We start from the raw sequence: 18032 nt of genomic DNA on the forward strand, positions 1-18032 counted from the left end.
TCACAAGTTTGGGGTTTTTTTGGTTGCTCTTGTTTTTTTCCAGCATTGAAAACTGAGGTATTGTACAGCCAAATGCATCATCATGTTATAGATTCCTCACATGCCAACTTCATCTTATAACTAAACAAAGTTATAAGATATAAATGGTATAAGGCTCACCCATTATTGTCAGATGATTATTTTAAGTCAGTGTTTGTGTTATCTATTATAACTATTGAATAGGTTAAAAAAAAGTTTCCTGACTCATCCTTTAATTTTCTGAATAATATTCTGCCTTAACTTTCATATAATATTAGAAAATATTATTTCAAGTGAAGATAATATCAACATATTTGCTATCTTTTAGTTAGTTTTGATGGTAAAGGCCCTGACTTTTCATTCCTTTATTTTATACAGTTAGAAAGTAAATATTTAATGATCCATCAAAAATATTTTTCACTGCAGGGAAGTCTGAAAAAAAAATTTAAATTCTGTAACATCACTGTTTTCTCTATCAATTGCTGAAATTGCTTTTCATTTTAGTATTTTCCACAAAATAGTTTAGAAAATAGTCAGTATGCAAGTTATCTATATTGGAACCTAATTGATAGCACTTGTACTAAACTGCTTTGTTAATATTTTGTTACTGTCTGGTTCTGTTTTTTTAAATATATTTTGTATCTCAGAGAAGCTCTCTAAACTCAATAATTTAACCTTCTCCAGGAAGATGCCAAAAAGGATACTTCTACTCTTTTGTTTTCAAAATACAAATATTTTATTATGAGAAAAATAAGGTATTCATATTCGTTAGAAAAGTCAAAAAGTATGGGAAAATGTAAAGAAAAAGGTATAACCTACTCTCTACTAAGTCTTGATATTGGCCTAAAAACATGCTTTCAGTTCCAAGTATGGGATGGGTTGCAAGATTTAGTACTATGGATTGCCCCTTTTCTGTGGCTTAGCTTTAAGTGAATTCCTCGATTCCAGAGATACCCACGATTAAATAAAAATTAAAAGCACATTCCAAAGTAAGTCAAAATGATCTGGGTTATTGATCATTTTAGGTTATGTATGTATCTGTTCTTCAGCTAGGATGAATAATTTATAGCTGACTGGTTTCAAATTAAAGGAGGATACAATTACTAGTTGGTCTATTGTTAAACTGTATCCATTTTGTGATGTTAATCAGGAGTCAAGAAATTGCTTTACAAAAATGATTTGTATTTTACACAAAATCTACCTGTGATGCTTGATGAGTTTATTATTTTCACCCAAAGTAAATATTTTCCTTTAACTCCTTAAAGTATTTAGAATAAGACAACGAAAATCACTTAAGACATAGAATAAAATATAAAAGACATAGCAAAAATGTTTTTCTAAAATTTACTGCAACCAAAATTATATTTCCCCTGCCCTTCTTCCCTCATTGTGGCCCATACTTGAGGTCCATCTTTAAATTCCTTAAATACATACACTTTTTTCTTGCCTCCAATCTTTCATGTTCCCTCTGTTGAATTATTCTTCCCTCACCTCTTTATTCTTCAGATTTCACTTACCATCACTCCTACTGAGTCAGATCAGGCTTTAATCCTCTGGACCATATTAGGTGCCCTTGATTCCTCCAATGTAGCGTTCACCACACTTGGTTGTGGTTGCTTGATTGATGGTCTCTCTTCTGCTGGATCCTGTCATCTGATGATAGGACTCGTGAGTGTTGATCACCATTGCATTCCCAACATCTAGTGTATTACCCTGGAACACAATATAGTCTCATTAAATATTTGATGAATAACTGGATATGTGAAAGAAGTTACAGGGAATTTTAAAAAGGTAAAAACAGGAAAGTATTTTTTGGATTTTGCAACAAACACATAAATAAGCTTATCAGTAGTAATTGCAACATCAGGAAAAAATGACTACACCAAGAATGTGTATACTATCAAAAATTGCCAACATTTTATGAAAAAGTGAAATGCAGTGACCATAATTTTTTGACCTTTCATCTCTATATGCAGAGAAAGCTCAGAGACCAGGACATAGCTTTCGTCTATGTTTTTGGGCTTGAGATTCTCCAGATGGAACAATTAAGAAGAAAGTCCTAGTAAAGATTAAGAAATGTTTCTGTTAGATGGCACTCATCATGAATAAAATACTCTGGCAAGGGGAGTTCACTTTACTTGGGGAGAGTCAGGGAAGATATGGAAACGATTCAGCTGAGCCTCAGAGGTTGGGAAGACTTAACAGCTGGCTGAGAAAGAAGACATAGTAGTTTGTTTTCAGGAGAATGGTTTCTGCTTCAGTTCTGCCACTAAACAGGCTCTGTCCTCATCCATGCCCTGTGAAAACTAACCTGAATCTGTTTTTTCATCCTGAAAGTGAGGTAAGAGACAGGTCTTTTTAAGCTATTAATATTGTTTGATTCTAGATAGACCGGAATGTTGGGAGAAATGCAAAGTAGTTCAGGTTGGCATCACCAAAAGAGTAGAGGAGCAGAATGGTAAGAATGGAAAGGTCTTCAGCTAAGTGCTTTCACTGTGAATATAACTTTCTGTTTTGGGAGCTTCAACCTAGAGATATGTAACTAAATAGATGGAATAAACATCACACATGCTGATATGTAAATAAATGGAAAGGTCTTACTACATGTTTTACTATCTTGGAAGACATTTCAAAAGCATTAAGCAGCTATTTTACATACACATATACCTTAGCATTTAGTTCATCTTGTGACACTAGTGTAAAATTAATTAGAAACATCATGTCACCAGTTAATTATGAAGTGCTTAGGGTCTGTACCCACATAGTCTTCATCTTTATATCGCCAATGGTGCAAAGTATTTTACACCATAGGCACTTGATAGGTATGTGTTGTACTTAATAGTTATGTGTTGAATAGATTGGTGACTATATCAATGAGAGCTTATATATAATCAATTCAAAGAATTTTTAAGCTGACCTCTTAAAATAGTTCAAAATACCCAGTTGTCAGTGGTACATTTCTTGCTTTCCCTTTCTATCTTTAAAATAAAACATCTCTGCCGGGCGCCATGGCTCACGCCTGTAATCCTAGCACTCTGGGAGCTGAGGCGGGAGGATCGCTCGAGGTCAGGAGTTCGAGACCAGCGTGAGCAAGAGCGAGACCCCGTCTCTACTAAAAATAGAAAGAAATTAGCTGGACAACTAAAAATATATAGAACAAATTAGCCGGGCATGGTGGCACATGCCTATAGTCCCAGCTACTCGGGAGGCTGAGGCAGAAGGATTGCTTGAGCCCAGGAGCTTGAGGTTGCTATGAGCTAGGCTGACGCCATGGCACTCTAGCCCAGGCAACAAAGTGAGACTCTGTCTCAAAAATAAAAAAAAAATAAATAAAACATCTCAGCCAGGTGGGGTGGCTCACACCTGTAATCTTAGCACTTTGGGAGCCTGAGGCAACAGGATCAGTTGAGGCCAGGAGTTTGAGACTAGACTGAGCAACATAGCAAGATCCCATCTCTACAAAAAATATTAAAATTAGCTGGCTATGGTGGTGTTCACCTGTAGTCCCAGCTACTTGGGAGGCTGAGGCAGGAGGATTGCTTGAGCCCAGGAGTTTGAGGTTGCAGTGAACTATGATCATGCCACTGCACTCTAGCCCGGGGAACAAAGTGAGATTCAGTCTCAAAAAAAGGAAAAAAAAAAAAAAAGAAAGAAAAAGAAAATGTCTTGAACAGTACCCATCCTTCTCACGTATCACTCTTAGTTTTCCTCACTGTGCTTACTTCACAACAGACCAGAGTCTATTAATTCTTAAATTTAGTTTCTGTTTAATCCATGGAAGTGAGTGAGTGGGCTATCATAAGAAAGCAGGAATCTTCAAGCAGTGAAGCAAGAGAAGTCAAAACACTTGAAACAAGCTAACAGAAGAGTCTGGCTTTAGAATAAATTTTAATTAGCCGTCTTTACTTAAACTTTATCAATGGCTTAAAAACTGTTTATGGGCCACTCAGTGGAGAGTCTTTTCCATGCCAGTCCTCCGTTGAGTTTATTATAAGATAATGTTATTTGACTTAAGTAGAAGTCAGGAAGTTAGGGTTTTTTACAGCTGACGCTAAAGTGAATGCATTAACATTATCACAGGAGTTTGCAAACAATTCACTATCAAAAAGATTATATATTAAAGCACCATTCAAAAGCACTGCAAAGCAAAAACTTACCTTCTAACCATGCTCATACTGGTCATGAACAAATAATCTGCCATCCAAGTGAGAAATATGAAAAGTCATCATTATGACTGCTAGAGCTGAGCACCAGTATCTTAGTCTGCTTAGGCTGCCACAACAAAATACCACAGCCTGGGTGGCTTAAATAACAGAAATTTATTTTCTCAGATCTGGAGGCTAAACGTCCCAGATGAAGGCCAGCAGAGTCCATTTCTGGTGGGGGCTCCCGTCCTGGCTTCCAATCAGTTGCCTTCTCACTGTGCCCTCACATGGCAGAGAGAAGTCAAGCTCCTCTGGTGTCCCTTCTAATAAGGGAACTAATCCCGTCTTATTAGAATCAGCTTCAGATTTATATGAGCTTGATTCTGGTGATATATAGAAATGTTATTCTTGCATAGCTCTATTCCCTCCCCCCCCTTTTGTGATTTTATCATTATATTACATCTCTAGATATAACAAGCCCAAAAATACATCGTTATGATTATTACTATTACCTTACCATCTCTAGTCATATTCTTAGCCTAGTGTAGTTTTCCTGCCACATGCCTCTTTTGTGTTGTTAATGGCAAAGATATTACATATACGTTACATTTTGTATGATATAGGCCTAAGAATACATTATATACATTTTATCTTACACAATAGCTTTTTTTTTTTTTTGGTGCTCTACACATTCAGAGAAACTTCTCTAATAATGAACTATAGAAACGATCCCTGAAAGTATAGTCTTTACAATAGCTTTTTAAATCTTAATAGAAGAAAGGAGAAAAATGCATTGATACTGTCTTTTAAAATTACATAATTAACTACCTCTACTGGTGCTCTTTATTTTTTGGTGTGAATTTGAATTACCCTCTGGAGTCACTTGCTTTCAGCCTGAAGAACTTCCTTTAGAATTTCTTGTAAGGCAGGTCTGCTACCAATAATTTCTCTCAGTTTTTGTTTATGTAAGAAAATTTATTTCACCTTCATTTTTGAAAGATGGCTTTTCTGGATATAGCATTCTTGTTTGCCAGTTTTTATTTTTTTCCTTGAGTATTTTCAATATGTCGTCTCACTGCCTTCAGAAACAGTTGTTTCTGTTGAGAATTCAGCTGTTAATTTTATTGGCTTTCTCTTGGAAGTAATAAGTCATTTTTCTCTTGCTTTCAAGATTTTCTCCTTTTTAGCATATTTACTATGATATGTCTGCTTGTGGATCTCCTTTTGTTTATCCTACTTGGAGTTCATTGAGCTTCCTAGATGTATAGGTTACTTCTTTTTCCAATAAATTTAGTAAGTTTTCTGCATTATTTCTTCAAATAATTTTTCTGCTCCTTTCTCTCTATTCTTTCCTTCTGGTAATCTATTACATATATGTTGCTGTGCATGATAGTATCCCATATTTTTCTGAGGCTTTCATCTTTTTTTCCATTCTTTTTTCTCTCTGTTCTTCAGCTTGCATAATCTCTCTTGATCTATCTTCAAGTTCACTTATTCTTTCTTATATCAGTTCAAATATACTGCTAAGCCCCCTTGTGAGTTTGTTTTTCCAGTTGTCATATTTTTCAACCTTAGAATTTCCATTTGGTTCTTCTTTATAATTTCTATCTCCTTATTGATGTTCTATATTAGAAGAAATATTGTCATTATACCTTCCTTTACTTCCTCAATCATAACTTCCTTTGATATCATAACCATGTTTATGGTAGCTGCTTTGAAGTCTTTTTCTGCTAAAATGGACATCAGGTCACTCTTGGAGACAACTTCTGTTGCCTGCTTTTTTCCCAGGGTATGGATCATACTATCCTGCTTTTGGAATTTTGTTTTGTTTTTCTGTTTGCATTCTTCAAAACTTTTTGTTGAAAACCAGAGGTTTTAGATAACGTATTGCAGCTTGTAGTAACTCTGGATACTGGTCCCCACCCCCCTAAGGCTTGTCATTATTATTTGGTTACTGACTGGCTGTATTATTTTAGTGAAGTACTCTCCACCCTCACTCCAGCGTTGAGGCTCTGAAGTTGCTCTGCAAAGAAGTGCAGTTTTAGGTTTGCTCACAGTCACCCTGAGATGACAGGGGCTTTGGCAGGGCTCTTTGCCTCTCTTTCACTGACTACATCTGGTTGTTAAACTCCCCTAGTTACTACTAGCTGATTGCTCTATCATTTTCAACAATGGCCTGGGGCATAAATTGTTCTACAAATTAATCCAATCAATGCTCACTTGAAGAGATGATTTTTTTTTGTTTTTGAGACAGGGTCTCACTTTGTTGCCTAGGCTAGAGTACAGTGGCACAATCAGAGCTCACTGCAGCCTTGAACTCCTGGGTTCAAGTGATCTTCCTTCCTCACCCTCCTGAGTAGCTAGGACTACAGGCAGGCACCACTACGCCCAGTTGGTATTTCTTATTATTTTTTGTAGAGATGGCAGTCTCACTGTGTTGCCCAGGCTGGTCTTGGACCCATGGCCTCAAGTGAACCTCCCACCTCAGCCTCCCAAAGAGCTGGGATTACAGAGATAAGCCACTGCGCCTGGCCTGAAGGAACAATTTCTGATGTCACTGATATTTGTGGCAATGCCAGGTGGGCTTCTCCCAGCTGTCTTGTTTCCAGTTCTCTTCTGATTAGTTAGCCCCCACAGCTTAGCCTGTATCTTGAATGGCCTCCCAACTGCCTTTCACCACAACCTGCGCTATTCTTGTGAGTGCCCTTAGGCTTGATCTTCTCCGTGCTCTGTTGCAAATGAAGTCAGTTCTTTTCTGAAAAGATTAGTAATTGTTTTTCTTATAAGCTGCTTCTTCTACTAGGCAAAATCCCTGAGCCAGGCTCTGGAGCTGGATGTGCGAACCATGGCAAACTTCTGAGTGACATCCTCCCTCTAGGATCTGAGCATAGTTGGAGGAAGTAGCCTGTCTTCTAAGCTAGCCTCTCCTCGAATGGAACCACTGCTTTACAAGTCAGAGCAAGGATGTCCAGGGCCCCGTTATCCTCAGCTAGTTACACCCAAGGTAGAGCCTCCATTACATTGGTGGGGGTACAGCAGAAGGGAGCCCCCACCTCTCAACCATACTTACCCCAGACTTAGCTTCACAACAGATAGTTAGGGCTAGATGAGAAATGCTGATATTCTGCTCCTCCCAAGAATAAAGTCCTCCCACTAGGAGCTGGGGATTCCTCTGTTCTTGCATACAGCAGTGTGGAGTGGAGTCTGCCTTGCTGATTTGGGAGCAGGAGGTAAGGAGTGGTCTTGGTTCAATACCACAGACTGTAACCTTTCTTACCCAATTTTCATATATTTTCTTGAATAGATGTTTCTTCTCGTTGTTTGCTCTTAGGACCATTTTCAGAGGCCTTAAATTGTTGTTATTTAAAAATAATTTTTGTTAGTTTCACCAGGAACTGGGTCAGTGGAGCTCCTCACATTGGCATGATGGAAGTCAATCCCAAGCTGTTATGGTTTTAAAATATATATAAAAAAGAAAAATGCAATGGGCCAGGCGCAGTGGCTCACGCCTATAACTCTAGCACTCTGGGAGGCCGAGGTGGGAAGATTGCTTGAGCTCAGGAGTATAAGACCAGCCTGAGCGAGACCCCGTCTCTACTAAAAATAGAAAAATTATCCAGGTGTTGTGTCACATGCCTGTAGTCCCAGCTACTTAGGAGGCTGAGGCAGGAGAATCACTTGAGCCCAGGAATTAGAGGTTGCTGTGACCTATGATGATGCCACTATAGTCTAGCCTGGGCGACAGAGTGAGACTCTGTCTCAAAAAAAAAAAAAAAAAGAAAAAAACTGGGCCGGGCGCGGTGGCTCACGCCTGTAATCCTAGCACTCTGGGAGGCCGAGGTGGGCGGATCGTTTGAGCTCAGGAGTTCGAGACCAGCCTGAGCAAGAGCGAGACCCCATCTCTACTAAAAATAGAAAGAAATTATATGGACAGCTAAAAATATATATAGAAAAAATTAGCCGGGCATGGTGGTGCCTGCCTGTAGTCCCAGCTACTCGGGAGGCTGAGACAGGAGGATCCCTTGAGCTCAGGAGTTTGAGGTTGCTGTGAGCTAGGCTGATGCCACGGCACTCACTCTAGCCTGGGCAACAGAGTGAGACTCTGTCTAAAAAAAAAAAAAAAAAAAAGAAAAAAACTGCAATGGTCTATATCTGAAATAATTGTAAGGGTCTCTGTACCAAGTCTTCATGTGTAAAAATAATTATTATAATAAATATAATAATTATATTAATAGTACAATTAATATAAATAATAGTTTATATACTATTAGTAATAAAAAATAAATATAATATAAAAATATAATAATTATATAATGATTATAATAAATGTAATATAATATAAAATATAATAATTATATTAATAATATAATTAATATAAATAATAGTTTATATATGTAATAAAAATAATTGCATTTTATATTTGGGGTTTTGGTGACCTTATATATAAAATAACAGAAAATACATTTTTATTTTAGACTTGAAGACAGTAATCAGGCACATGGAGCACTGGGCACTATCATAAGCTATTCCCTGAACTGCAGTTTGAGGATTTTAGTGACAGAATTGAATACCTGGGAAATAAAAAGCAAGTTCAGACCTGTTTAAAAGAAATTCATCTTGATCTCTGTTTTTTACATGAAGATTTTGTTACTAATGATGATGACGTAGGGGAAAATAATGGCCATGATGTAACTGCTACTAAATTAGATTCCTTTTTGACAAACTCATCTGAAAGTGAGAAGTTTGCTTCTAAGTCAAGTAGAAGCCTAACAGAAAAACAACAACAAAGAATTGAGAGAAATAAACAACTGGCCTTGGAAAGAAGGCAGGCAAAGCTGCTGAGCAATAGTCCCTAGGAAATGACGTGTTAATGAACACACCCAGGGCACAGATAGCTGAAGGGTTCACACTGGTGAGGATCAAAAGGAGGAGTCAAATGGACTAAACAAAGACATTCTGGACAGTCCACATAATGATGCTCCTGCTAATGCTTTAAATGAAGAGGAGGAATTTAAATGGGAGGAAACTCAACTGGACCAATCCTTTTAAAATATGCAATTGTAATTTTATGTTTCATCCAAAAATGTTACTGAGGTTAGTTAGATGGTCCTCCACTAAGAGAAAATGTACCTTTTAATTCACTACCTTGCAAAGTTGGGATTACTATGCATTTTGTCTACTTTGAGTGAAAATCCTTAGGTAGTAAAGCTTTTTGCAGATTCCTGTTTGAAATCTGGTATGTATGTATGTATTTTTTCTTTCTTTCTTTCTTTCTTTCTTTCTTTCTTTCTTTCTTTCTTTCTTTCTGAGACAGAGTCTCACTCTGTTGCCCTAAGTAGAGTGCTGTGGCATCAGCCTAGCTCACAGCAACCTCAAACTCCTGGGCTCAAGCTATCCTCCTGCCTTAGCCTCCTGATTAGCTGGGACTATAGGCGCACACCATGACAACCCTTTTCTATTTTTAGTAGAGATGGGGTCTCACTCTTGCTCAGGCTAGTCTCAAACTCCTGAGCTCAAGCAATCTTCCCACCTCGGTCTCCCAGAGTGCTAGGATAAAATCTGTTATTTATTTATAATTATGCTTGTCACTTATTAACTTCAGTTAAGTCTATTTATTTTCTTTAGTGTTTATTTTCATATAGATATGACTTCATAAAATAATTAGTAGTTAATAAACAGCTTCTGTTGCTACTGTGCCACTGAATGCCTTGTTTTCACTAAGCTGGGAATGTTTTAAGATGTAAGTATATATTGAATGTTAATGCCCATTTTTAAAAAGTAAAAATAAAAATTGTCTTACAAACTAAAAACAAATTTTTTTTTAATTTTAAAAAACCCTAAAAAATGCCTCAAATGTTAATAATGGTTGTTTCTAGATGGTGGGATTTTTCTTTATACATTTCTTTCATTTCAAATATATTATAATATGCAATTATTTCTGTTCTAAGCAATGAAAGGTAAACTTTGCTTAAAACACAACTCCTTTCCTTTCCCAACTTGGAATCATAATGCTAGCTAAAGAGAATATTTTCCAAGTCACTGTTAATGTCAGAGACAGGACTAGAAACAGATGTTCCTACCTTCAAGTCCTCATACTTCTCTGACTAGAAAGAGCAAGGTTTTTGTGCCCATTGGTGTTTCCAGGTTGCTGGCTTCTTCAGCTCAAAGCCTGGGATATGTGAGGTAAAAACAAAACTTCGCCATGTCATTCCTGGGTTCCAAGGCCTCTAGTCTGTCTGCTTTCTTTTCTCCACCTTTCTGAGTCTAGGTATGTTTGGTTTACATATAGTATCTAGGGTTTTTTATTGTACTTAGTAGAAGGAATGGGGAAATGTACCCCTCTTCCCTCTTCCCAGAAAGAGAAGTCTGTACCTAATTTTCAATTTGTACTTTTGTTGCTGTTGCCACCACTGTCATTGTCATTATTGTTGTCATAGCTCCCCTCCCCCACCTCCTTTCCCCCTTCTCACTTCTCTTTCTGCTCCTCTTTTTTTTAATTAATTATTTATTTATTTGTTTGTTTGTTTATTGGAGACAGAGTCTCTGTTGCCTGGGCTAGAGTGAGTGCCGCGGCGTCAGCCTACTCACAGGAACCTCAAACTCCTGGGCTCAAGTGATCTTGCCTCAGCTTCCCAAGTAGCTGGAATTACAGGAGTGCGCCACCATGCCCAGCTAATTTTTTCTATTTTTGATAGAGACTGGGGTCTCATTCTTGCTCACGCCAGTCTCGAACTCCTGAGCTCCAGCGATTCTCCCACCTCAGCCTCCCAGAGTGCTAGCATTACAAATGTGAGCCACTGTGCCCAGCCTTGCTCCTGCCTTTTTTTTAAAAGAGGGCCCACAAATTTGTAGGACATTTCAAGCCTCACAGAACCCAAAGCTACCTCTGGTAATTGGCACACTTTTTAGATTAATAAATATTTTTGAGTGGATTAATGATTGGATTCCACAATAAAGATCTCATGAAATTATGGTACTGGACATTGAATCCTAGAAAGAATGGTTCCCTTGAAACACTGGAAAATTATAAGGAAAAAAATCTAAATTGAAGCACCTCTCAAGCAGCAATAACAGGGTATCTGTAGTACCTTGAAAATTTGAGTAATGCCTTTCAGATTTGAGGGGAAAAAAAAACTTCCAGAAAAAAAAGCAGCTAAGTGGCAACCAATTGAGGCTGCTGCTTGAGGGCTCTCAGGTGTATACACGTATTGTCAGCACAAGAGTTCACCTTTCCTCTACAGCTTAAATGTAGGCCTACCGGTCACCCATTCCAGCAGCCCCAAATCTGCCTGCACACTAGGGAGCTTATTCCTAACTGCAGAAGAGATGGAAAATTTTTGTACACATCCTACCAGTAATTATTAAATTATATACTTTTTGGATTTCCAAGCACCAATTTATAATTGGCCCCTGCTAAACTACAACTAAAAAGACCAAAAGAACTTATAAACGGGGGTGGGGGGGTGGATCTGCCTCAATAAGCAGGGTATGATCCAAATGCTCTAAACTTTAAACATGTCTCTAAACAGAGTATTGAATTAGACCAGATTGAAGAAAGACACCAGAGCTGATGTTTAACTTCTCTTCCAAAGCAAGCAGGATATTGGTATGGTAAGTAGAGGAGATTTGGCAAACTCCAACTCTCAACCCCTAATTTAGAAGAATAAGGAGTGGCAGAAAGGATAGTCACAAGATTTTACTCACAGGAGTTGGAAGGCCTCAGGGCAAGCATGCCCACATCAAACACCAGCCAGCAAGTGACAGGGTTCTTCCCCACCCAGGAGGAAGTTGCAATAGGAAAGACACTGAAGACAACAAGTACATTAAGTAGAAGCTGGACTGCAGAAAGTTGGAATGCTTATCCTGGCACAGAAATTTCACCAAACATAAAAAAGAAACTCTCAGGATGTTGGACCGTAGACCTGGTCACGCAAACTTATACCAATGAGCTCTCCTGCTAAAGATCCAAGAGAAGGTACTCAACAATACAGCAATATATAATGTGGAGACCCAAGGAGGATCTCTGTCCCCTGTTTTGTTTTTGTTTTTTTTGAGACAGAGTCTCACTGGGGCCAGGGTGCAGTGGTGTCATCGTAGCTCACACCAACCTCAAACTCCTGGGCTCAAGCAATCCTCCTGCCTTAGCCTCCCAAGTAGCTGGGACTACAGCCATGCCATCCTAACCAGCTAATTTTTTCTATTTTTAGTAGAGATGGGGGTCTCACTCTTGTTCAGGCTGGTCTTGAACTTCTGAACTCAAGCCATCCTCCTGCCTCGGCCTCCCAGAGTGCTAGGATTACAGGAATGAGCCACCATGCCTGGCCTCTTTCCCCTGATTTAAAGCAAAATTAGGCTTGAATAGACTTCTCTTTCAAGAAAGAAAAAAACTGAAAAAACTCAAAACAGAACCTGTTGGACAATTCTGCAATGTAAGTAAGAAAACCTGGTAGGAAGAGTAAAATAATCTACTTTTCATTACTTATTCATAAAAGAGTGCCTACTGCATGCCAGGTACTATTCTAGGTGCTTGAGATATTATCAATGAATCTTGACCACATGGAGATTATAATGGCGGGGGGAGGTGGAAGAAGACAAACAATAGATATCACTTTTTAGGGAGTCAGTATTTGTAATAGAAAGGAATAAGAAATTTGGAAAAGAGAAAAAAAATTGGGCCAAGGGGGACCTGGAATGCTGAGGGGTAGCTCTGGGGGGGTGGGATCATGACTGCAATATTTAAGTAGAATGGTTAAAGAAGTCTTTTCATTGAGAAAGTGACATTTGAACCAAGACGTGAAGAACATGAGAGAGTTAGCCACATGTTTATTTGGGAAAAGAGCATTTAAGGCAGTGTGAACAGCTGGACAGAGGCCCTAAGGTACGAATGTGTTAACTGACAGCAGGGAAGCGAGTGTGGCTAGAATGGGACGTTGGAAAGGTAGAGTGGTAGGCAGCCTTTGCCAGGTTTTGAGGCAAACAGCACCGTATTCTGACTTATGTTTTCAGGATTACTCTTGCTACTTTGTTAAAAGACTAAAAAGTGTGGGGCCAAAGAAAAAAGCAAGAAGACCAGTTAGGAAGCTACTGGACTAATCTAGGTAAGAGGTGATAGTGACTCAGGCCATGGTTGTAGGAATGGGGGTAGTGGGACAAGGATGGATTCTGGCTATAAAGGAATTTGAAAATAGAGCCAACAGATTTCCTCATGAATTGGGTGCAGGGTGTGAGAGAAAGAGAGGAGTCAAGGATGATTCCAAGATTTTTGGCCTGAGCTACTGGAGTTGAAATTGCCATTAACTGAACTGGAGAAAATTTTGTGTGGAGAGCAGATTTAGAGAAGGAAGATCAGGAATTCAGTTTTGGACATGTTAAGTTTGGGATGCCTAATGGACATCCAAGAGGAGATGAGGAGTTGGCAGCAGGATAAATAAGGCTGAAGTTTAAAGACAGGTTTAGAGTAGAAATATAATTTTTTTTTTTTTTTTTTTTGAGACAGAGTCTCACTCTGTTGCCCAGGCTAAAGTGAGTGCCGTGGCGTCAGCCTAGCTCACAGCAACCTCAAACTCCTGGGCTCAAGCGATCCTCCTGTCTCAGCCTCCCGAGTAGCTGGGACTACAGGCATGCACCACCATGCCCGGCTAATTTTTTTCTATATATATATATTTTTTAGCTGTCCATATAATTTCTTTCTATTTTTAGTAGAGATGGGGTCTCGCTCTTGCTCAGGCTGGTCTCGAACTCCTGAGCTCAAACGATCCGCCCACCTCGGCCTCCCAGAGTGCTAGGATTACAGGCGTGAGCCACCACACCCGGCCAAGAGTAGAAATATAATTTTGGGAGTCCTCAAATAGTTTTTAAAACCCTAAGACTGAATGAGATCACTGAGGGAATGAATAATAGAGGACACAGGACCAAACACGGGGACACTTCGACATTACTAGGCAGGGAGAAGAGGAGATACCAGAGGAAAGGAGATCAAGGAATAACAACCAGTAAGGTAGAAGAAATATTCAGCGCCATGTTCTGGAAGCCAAGTACTCACCTTTGTGTTTTGTGGCAATCAACTAACGCTATTCTTGACTGGATATTGGCTATTTGGGTTAAATATTAACATTAACTCAAACTCTTCTTTTTGTTTTCAATTAGAGAAGTTAAATGCTTAAGAATCTGAAAATGTTTGTAGCTTTAAATATTCAGTGGTAAATTTTTAGACTTTGCACATATTACTTCAGGAAAAAAAATAAAGCTATATCCATTTTGGCTAGATGGGGGAAAAGAAACTCCATCTGTAAAAGAGAAAACGGTTGATCTAAGCCAAATTCTGGGTACCTCCATAAAATTACAATGGTCATCTAGCTCTTACTTCACATGCCAAGGGGAAAAAATTAGAACATAGTTTATGTCTATTTCTTGGTTTACCAGCCTAAAATTGTCACACAACTTTACTGCAGACATTATTATGTTGTAAATATTGGTTATCATATATGTTAGCTTTTAATTAATTGAAACTTGTATAGAACAAAAGAGTAAAACAATCCTTTAATGTATTTCACTATTCCATGAGAAGGATCATTGTTGATTTATGATTTATATGAAGGACAATGTGGGTGGGCTATGGATAACTGGAATATTTCTATAAAATGCTTACGGTAAATATGATTCTATTTATTCTAATTCTTCCATAGCACCCCATAGCCTCTAACTGATAAGAAAGCTTAAAAAGTCCTGTATTTGAAATCTCACAAAGAGCAATTCATTGTTAACACAAATTTATTCTTCAGTCTTCTATGATTTAAATATCCAAGTAAAAATATACAGAAATTTACATTAAAATTTTTATGCTTTTAAAAAAATTTAGTATATACCATGATGTCAAGTGTACTATGTACAGTATAAAGAAAATTATATATTTGGAATGTATTTTTTATTGAGACTTATTGTATCCAAAATAAATACTTTATTTATTCAGGCATTCATAAAAATTATTGAGAAGCAAATATGAACGAGATTCTGAACTAAGTGCTACGGATATAGCAGTGAAGAGAAAGACAGAAATCCCTGCCATCATGGAACTTACATTCTGTGAAAAAAGGTCTTATTCAAAAAGAAACTTGATGAGGTATTAGGAGTATTTTTCAAAATGTGGTTCTCTGACATTCTTCAGTGTAATCTGCGGTGTAGATTAAAAATGATGGAGATTTGTGTATTTTACCACACTGAAAAAAAAAATGATGCAGATTCTCAGGGATTCCACCCCAGCAGTAGTAAATCAGAACGCGGGGTGGAGGACAGGAACCTTCATTTTTAATGGTTTCTACACACACACTATCATTAGAAAACTTTTTTTTTTTTTTGGTAGAGACGGGGTCTACTTTATGTTGCCCAGGTTGGCCTTGAACTCCTGGCCTCAAGCAATCCTCCCGCCTCAGCCTCCCAAAGTTCTGGGATTACAGGCATCAGCCACTACGCCTGGCCCTAGAAAACTTATTTAAATGTGTCTTTTAGAGTATTTTTAAAATCCTCACAGACCTAGCATCTTTGAGTGCTTCTAAAAGGTCATTATGAGGACATGCAAATCTAAATTATATCTTCTAAATTGTGATCAGATGGATTTAAACCTGTTGAAATGCACTCATTTGGACAGACATTAATCTGTATCAAATAGTGCAAACTATCTCTGAGAAAAATCTTTCTTAAGGGACAATGAGGGTATTTTTGATGTTGTATATATTTAATCTTTAAGCTTTCAAGACTTTGTAATAGCCTAAATAAATTCTAAGTCTATTTTTTTCTATAATAACCAATCATCATTTTAAAAAGTCAGCCTCAAGGCTGTCTAATATCAAGCCTTCTCTTGTCTTCTCAAATATGTCCCTCATGTAATGTACTATTGCTCAAAATTTCTTTAATAGAGGACAATCTTGCTATACTCTATAAAAATTAAGATTAAAATTGAAAGAACCCTGGGAAAGGTAACTAATTTCTTTTCACACCAAAGTTATACATTATGTATTAGATCTTTTCCAGAAAACAGGTTTTTATTTTGATTTTTTATTTTTTTGAGACAGAGTCTCACTCTATTGCCCAGGCTAGAGTGCCTTGGGGTCAGCCTAGCTCACAGCAACCTCAAACTCCCGCGCTCAAGCCATACTCCTGCTTCAGCCTCCTGAGTAGCTGGGACTACAGGCACACGCCACTGCACCCAGCTAATTATTTCTGTTTTTAGTAGAGACAGGGGTCTCACTCTTGCTCAGGCTGGTCTCAAACTCCTGACCTCAAGCAATCCTCCCGCCTCGGCCTTCCAAAGTGCTAGGATTACAGGCGTGAGCCACCACGCCTGACCCAGAAAACAGGTTTTAATTCCCTTCAGTTTTCAGTGCACTCCTGCTCCACTATTTGGCACCATAATGACACTCGTATATGAGAGGAGTAAGTTTCCTAAACACACATAGTCTACTATGGCAATTTTTGATAAGGTGACCCTTGATTAGTGTATGAGCCTGCAATTTGAGTTAGCAAAAACTTGCAGTAGAATTTTAAAGATTACACTTCCAGTGTTTTAATATTGAAAAGAGGCCATCTTAATAACAAAGTTTTAAAAAATTACAAAATTCTCAGATTCCCATGTGAGAAGTGATTTGGCAAAAAAAAAAAAAACAAAAAAACAAAAACTCCTATGAAACATTTTTTTACTCATTGTTTTACAGTGCTATAGAAACCGGAAGTGGGTTGGGTTTTTTGGTGATGTTTTTTTTTTTGTTCTACAATTGCACTAGAACAGATTAGTGAATCATAAACTTTCTGCTCCATTTCCTACCTCTAGACTGGCTTAGACAAGTTTGATCTTAGACAAGTCTAGATCAAGTGAAGTTTTTTTCATATGGTAAACATACTACTGACTTGACATATTTGTTTGAGAAATAATCAATAACAGAGATTTTAAAAGCAGTCCATAAGTGGAAAAAAAAACCAAACCACTGTGCAAAAATTGCATCCTGGGTGTATGCTGTTGGTAGTTTTATGGTACAAAAAAAAAAAAAAAAGAAAAGAAAAAAGGCCAAAGGCTGTGCAGCTGTGTGCACTGATTAATCAGAAAGGGATGAAAGAAATTTCCTTTTATGTCATAAACTGTCTGATTGTGATACTTGCTAGTTATGAGAGGGATTTTCTTTTATAATTTTTTAGAGGTTCCTAAACATTAAATTTTAAAAAGTATGAAGCTGATATTTTCTGGAAGTCTGTATTTGGGTGAGGACAATCAAAGCATTATGTGCCCAACACTGCACAGATGCTGAAAGAAATTTGAGAGATTTAAAATATGCTCCCTGCTCTGGACAATTTTCCAATTCTGTTGGTAATCCAGATGTGTGTATGCTGCAATAATTAGTATGAATACAATCAGTGGCTAAATAATAATCCATTTGATAAGTGCCATAGGTACTCAGTATGTCAGAGTAACCTGGAAAAATCTGTCTTGTGAAGAAAGTGGGAAATGGGTTAGGCATTTCCTAATACAGGGTGCATATAATAAAATGTAGATAGAGAAGAACATTCCAGCACTGCAGATGGGGCAGACAAATATAGCACAAGCTGGTGAAAAATTCTTTGAAATGTTATATAAAATATCAAAATGGTCAGTGAGGTCACCTGCCTTTTCAAAGACCCAATATTAGCGTTTGTCAAGCTTTTTTTCCCTCGTAAGTAGAGAGGGGGGTGGGTGTACATGTGAGTTCATTCATTTACGCCGCAGGGAACAGACTAAAGTTAACTGGTGTATTGAGTGCTTGAAACTGGCACTGAGTTGTATGTTACCTCTGTGAGTCGTAGCCAATTGAGAGATTACAAAGAAAATTGCTTAAACTGAAGTGA

At 37.9% G+C, this 18032-nt stretch overlaps 2 pseudogenes; one reads left to right on the top strand and one right to left on the bottom strand.

The window, feature by feature from the left end:
* Window positions 1–4821: 4821 nt before the first annotated feature.
* LOC138385483 (small nucleolar RNA U3) lies at window positions 4822–4911 on the bottom strand (annotated as a pseudogene).
* Window positions 4912–7127: 2216 nt separating this feature from the next.
* On the top strand, window positions 7128–9212 carry LOC138384916 (TIMELESS-interacting protein pseudogene; annotated as a pseudogene).
* The last annotated feature ends 8820 nt before the right edge of the window (window positions 9213–18032 follow it).

This window comes from Eulemur rufifrons, chromosome 6, assembly GCF_041146395.1.
Source record: "Eulemur rufifrons isolate Redbay chromosome 6, OSU_ERuf_1, whole genome shotgun sequence".
Classification (NCBI taxonomy): domain Eukaryota; kingdom Metazoa; phylum Chordata; class Mammalia; order Primates; family Lemuridae; genus Eulemur; species Eulemur rufifrons.